This window comes from Lycium ferocissimum, chromosome 11, assembly GCF_029784015.1.
Source record: "Lycium ferocissimum isolate CSIRO_LF1 chromosome 11, AGI_CSIRO_Lferr_CH_V1, whole genome shotgun sequence".
NCBI classification, from domain to species: Eukaryota; Viridiplantae; Streptophyta; class Magnoliopsida; order Solanales; family Solanaceae; genus Lycium; species Lycium ferocissimum.
In genome coordinates this window covers 58,810,076-58,816,560 of record NC_081352.1, presented here as the reverse complement: position 1 = coordinate 58,816,560, position 6,485 = coordinate 58,810,076, and positions in this window count along the sequence as shown.

The following is a 6,485-nucleotide window of genomic DNA, read 5'->3' as shown; positions in this document are numbered from 1 at the left end:
AAATGGCCCAAAAAGGCATACGAACTCATCCCCTTATATATATATAGCATATATATATATATATAATTATATACTATATATATATACAGCCACATCACGCAATCGATACGAAGCTACCTCCACGGACTCAGTCTCAGTAGCTCTAATTACCCTCAACGTGCGCAACATCCGTCGGACAAAATCCTGTGGATCTTCTGCGGGCCTTGACCCATAGAACTCTGGGGGGTTACATGACAAGAAATCTCGAACCCTCAAACTATCACGTGTAATCACCTCCAAATCCGTGTCTACGAGCCTCGCCCCGACACTACGGTCAATATATACGCGTCCCTCATATATATATATAGGAGGCCGGAGATATGCCGAACGGTGGTGGAACGGTCCCACGATATGTCTGTATATATATATAATGGTGGTGTAGCGGAGACCGGAGTCTAATCGGGCAGATGAGCATAGGCCCTAGTGGCTACGGGTCTATATATGCCTTCATCGCCTTCTTTGGAGGCATCGCTCGTAAACATAACAATCCGTTAGGAAGGAATTATCCGAATAATACGGCTCTATCGCATATCTAGAACAAGAAGGAAAGATGATATCCTAAATGTCCGTATATATATATTTATATATATATATATATAGATACGGTCGTGGACATAGGATGAACCGCCCGATACCACTTTTGTCACGACCCAACCCCGTATACCGTGACTAGTTCCCGAGCCGGACACTCGTATACACACGTTATCTATAGTCATACACTACTAGCATGAACGAACCGGTATAATATAGAGACAAGACGTATGCATATCAAAGCTACCTATCTCCTGAAGAGTTACAACCTTTAACAGTTAATATCGCACAAAAGCCGGCAAGGCTGTCATATATATATATGTATAGGGGAACGTCCCAACAAAACATAAGCCGAGAAGGCTACCTTCATACACAGCTGCCATAATAAGCATATATATCTACGCAAGCCGGCAAGGCTGCTACTACAAATAGGTACGCCCCAAAGTAAGCCATGCCCATACAACGAAACAACAACTACTCACAGACCCACACATGTGACCATCACCTCTAAGAGTGACAACGACATCATATGACGGGACGGTGGCCCCGCCGTACCTTGAACAACAAGATATATACATATCAAAAGGCTATACCACGACGCTAGGCTCCGAACAAAGAGCACTCCGAAATAGCCGAGTAGATATCCTAGGGCTCGGCGGATCTCCGAAACGAGTGTCCGTACCTGCGGCATGAAACGCGGCCTCGAAGAAAGTGGGGTCGACGGAAGATGTCCGAGTATGTAAAGCATGAAACATAATACATAGAATCATATTTGAGACAAGGTGTATAGGACTCAATGCAACAAACGTAGTTTCATAAAACTTACCTTTGAACATATTTCATCCGTATCGTTCTCATATCAATGTCAATATAGTGTTTTATAATCAAAGCCGCATAATCATTCCGTATATAACATATATAACGTGTCCGGCCCTCTAGTGAGGGACTCGTAATTATAATCATAACATCATAAATATAAACATATACGTGTCCCGGCCCTTTAGTAAGGGACTCGGTAATAAGGAATATATGCCCTCCTGGCCACCATCTCCATATCATCATATCATCATCATGTATATATATATATAACGTGTCCCGGCCCTCTAGTGAGGGGCTCGGTGAATAATATAATAGATCTGCACACGAACGTACCCTGGCCCGGGACTCAGTGAAGGATATAGCGGTAAGCACGAGCAGAGTGATAAGTAATCACATACATAAAAAACATCTTTGAGACTCAATGAATAGTAAACTTGAATAGCTTTCAATCATTAGGACAATCGTCACATTAAGTTCTTCCTATATGCGAACTATTTTAAGGAACGTTTCAGGATTCATGTACAGGTGTCACCCTAGCATATTACAACTTATGCAAGTCAAGTATGCTTATGCAATTCCTTTTAAGTATAAGAACTTCTATACATTACATACTAGTCAATTATGTAATAAATAACGAGACCATAACTCGATTATACCAACAAGCTTTCAACATTAAGAACGAATAACAATCACATGTCAAGCTAGGAGTTAGAGAGTGGAGTTACCCCGAGGCTCGGATTATATCATACTTACTTCTAGGACATGCCAAAAAGAAAGAATGGATAACTTTACATACCTTTAGCGTTTAGTCGTATTATAACTTGTACTTGCTGCCCAATAGCACTTATCCTATATCAAGATATCAAGAGCTACAATTAGTCTACAAAGGAATTTAATACGCATTCTGACGCTCACAATCCCTTTCAAACATTTAGACGACGTTTCGTTCGCATTCAAACCAACTAGTGCTACAAGCTAATATTGCTAATCATTCTTTCTTATATCACTCCAAACTTGTTTAACATGACTTAGGGGACTTTGGACAGCTTGCACATCATTCAAATCAGTCCCAAACTCACGGCCAAACAGCACATACCACAATACCATTTTCACTTAGCAATTTTCCAGTTTTAACTTACAACGACAACAACACGTTTAATAACATTACTTTCACAATTCTTGGAACTGTTTTAGCATCATTTTTATTCTTACAACAGCCCACAAATCATTCCAATTTCAACCGAATCATTGCACTTCACTTTCACTATATGTTCATAACCACATCCAACATTCAACATACACTAATTCACTTCTAACCTTAAAACAATTCACGGTTTTGTACTGCTTGTATATTTCAACATGATTCGTTTCTTTAACACCTCAATTCACATATTCAACATGCATACAATACACCACCATGTCCATAACAACAACAATTAAGACTTGGCACAAAAAGTCCACAATCCCCCTAAAAGTCCCCTTACACGGCTTCAACACTACTCCAATAACTTCAAAATTTTCATCCATTTATCCACACAACAACACATTTAATTCACTTCCAATACATATTCAAGAAGATTAAATATGATTCCATTAAAGTCTACAACACACGGCTCACTTAAATTTTAAGAAAACAGCCCAATATCAACATGCAACATCATAAACCAACTTCTACAATCTTTGTTCATTTACATATGTTGACACACATTTAATTCACCAACAATACATGCAAAATGAAACCAACCATGGCTTCACCAAGCTCACGGCTCACCCCCTACTTCAACCACAACAACAATCCAACAACAACATGCATGAATTATACATTCAAATCATCGTCTAACACAAGAACAATAATCATTTTTACCTTACAACTTGTTCTTCAACCTTGGCCGAATCTTCAACCCTATTGAAATGCTATACCTCCTTGCTTCTTTCTAACAACTACTACATGTTTTCATGCACCTATAAGGGAGTTAAATTGCTTGGAAAACTGATTTTTGGAGCAAGTTTTGGAACACCTCACTCTCGGCCACTTTGTAGCCGAGAGCTTCCTCTCTATCACTATATTTTCTCTAACTTTGTGATGTGTTGAAATGAGTTGTTAGTGAAAAATGAATCAAAATTTTGCCTTATATATTCACTCCATGATTTGAACAAGTGTCCCTCTCAAAATTTGGGTCAAATATTCTTTGACCACTCCACTATACTCACGGCCAACCATGGCATATTTTAATGGACTGATTTAGTTTTTCAATCCCACTCAATAATCTACCATGGTTAATTTAATCCCAACTTTCCATTAGTGCTTCTATACCAAACGAAATTTATGGGCATTTTGTGACTTGAAACAAAATTGGAAGTTAAAGTCTCTACTTTGTATCTTAAAATAGTCTTGTCTTTAACTTGTCGCATTTATTTTAAAACGTCCCAATGTACGAAATTATGGGATGTAACAAGAACCGAAAAGGATCCTATTTGACTAATCTGGGTTGACTTTAGTGTCACAGTTTTAGCAAAATCCTTCCAAGGTCTTATTAACCTCTTTCTAGTCAACTAAAGGGGCTTCCGTGGGTCCCATGGTCATAGGAATGAAATTTAGTGGGAAAATGACTTCAAAGCCCTAAAGAAGAAGCAGTACAAGGTGGGTCATCACCCCCAAACCCTTTCCTAGGCCCTCTTCTTCTGTAAAAAGGAGGCAAGGCCAAACTAGTCATCACCCCAGTCTATGCCTTGACCTTCCTTTTACACCCCCTGAAGCACTCTCAACCCTTGATCCCATCCCACAACCAAATGACAACCACTAAAAATCTCTAGAACTAGGATGAGATTAATATTACCCTTAAACCATACTATTTTGTTGTTTAAGGCTTCACTTAATAGTCTACCCTCTTATCCTAAGGCATTGGTCATTTGACATTTAGGCTCTGTTAAGTAGTCCCAGAAAAAGAACCCTTATGGGCACAAAATAACTTTTTATTCGGGTCCTTATTTAATTAAAAACAGGCTGATATGCATACGATGACAGTTTATATATATAGGAAAGTAAACACATAATAAGTTTATACAAATAATCACATTATATTGAAACCCTTCTAGTTAGAACCTAAATTCCCCAGCGGAATCGCCATCTATTACGGTTCGCATTTCGCAGGCAGGGTTAACGCTCGAAAAGCTACTAAGAACTTGTTGGTGCTCTTTTGGACTTGTTCTGAAAAAGAATCGCCACCTAATTTTTAGGAAATTAGAAAAATCGGGTTTAAAGGATTCATTCAAATGTCGTGAAAAAGCCTTTGTAACTAAAGTTCTAGGTAAGGGTTTTGGTGATCCACTAAGAAAGGTGTTAGGCACCCTAGTATTAAGGATCCGTAGTATACGGTTGACCTTCGAGTTTCAATGTGTGATTTTGTATGAACTGCTTATGTTTTGTTTAATTTCCCATATAAAAACACTGTCGTGGCATATCATATTGGCTTTTGAAAGAATTAAAGAATTTCCTTTTAAATAAGGATAGTTTAAGTTCGGATATAAAATATCCGGGCACAAATAATATTGTCTTTTTACTTATAAGGATAGTATACTAGGTATATCCCATCTAAAAATAATGCCATGTGTTTGTATATAAGAAAATATATATGTATATACGTATATGTATAGTCTTTTATTAGTTCATGCATTATCCACATTTTGTCTCTTTGGTCAACCGTGTCCTCAGAGCTATTTACCCAAACTAGGATTTTGAAGAAAATTCCATTCATTTGAATTCATTTTTTTTTTACTTTTCTTTCTCGAATTTTTCAAATTATGAAACATACTTTAAAGATATATTCAAAGGTTATCCATTTTTTGCATAAGAAAACGTTTTATTACTTTTATTTACTTTTAACAAATGGAATACAACTCACTTATCTTTCGGATCTAATTTGAAACATGTTCAGGTCCTTACCCGCAACTAAATCCTAGGTTCTAACTTATAAGAGTTTCAATATACAAACAAGTGCATTTTTACATATTCATACAGAAATGATGTAAAACTTATACTAATGTAATGACCTGTTTCGTCGTTACTGTGACTTCAAGGAAATTCGCGACCTTGCCCCTTAAAAACACATCTGGATATCCATGCTCTTAAATCGCTAACTTGATCGGACCAATCGTGCGAGTCGCGTGTAAAATATTGAAGTAGGGCCCAGTTTATGCCGCTATAGCGGCAGACCTGCCGCCCCAATGCTGGCGCCACAGCTGTAGGATTCTCCGCAGAAGCGGAGATGCAATATCACTAATGGACCATCGCAGCGGTGGGGCTACTAGCGACCATAGGACCGCCACGGCGGTTGACGGGCAGTTATTTCCCTATTTCGTGCTCCTGTTCGTCCTCGAGGTAGGTTACGACTTTCTCTCTTTGGTAGACTCCGGTTAGACTTACATATTCGTGTATTAGATAAAACAGAGAATGCATGTATAGGATTTTGGAGATTTGGATGGATTCTTAGTATGGTACTGTTATGCGATTTGTGTGTTCGGGCTTGTGGTCTGTAGATTCCCTAGGTTCATGTGTTGGTTTTTTCCTAGAGTATTGGTGGACTTTATGTGACTTAGAAGATTAGTTGTCCTATACTTAGTTTACTATGTCCCAGTGATGACGAGTTCCCGTGTGATGTGCATAACAGGTCCTGTGCTATTTAATATTGAATCTTATTTGGTATTAAAATGGAAAAAATGTGCCAAGGGACGTGAAATGATTCTAGATTGAATGTTTAGTAGTGACTTTGTAAGTAGAAAGCGTAATTATCATGTATTGATGTTGTTAGGCTGTAACGGAATGAGGTGATATTGTTATGTGACCTTGTCCGTGTTGGTTATTGGAGACTATTGATATATCCTGATTATGATTTGGTAGTATCTTACGTGTTGTCGTTTGATACGAGGATAGTATTCTATTATGGCTTATTGTGTAGCCTTTTCATGATATTGTTGGTGTGCCCATGCGTGGTACTTGTGATATTGATTGATTATTGACATTGAACACATATATTGCACACATTCTCATCCTTCATGATATACTATTGGTCCATTGATGATACTTGAGGAAACACGAT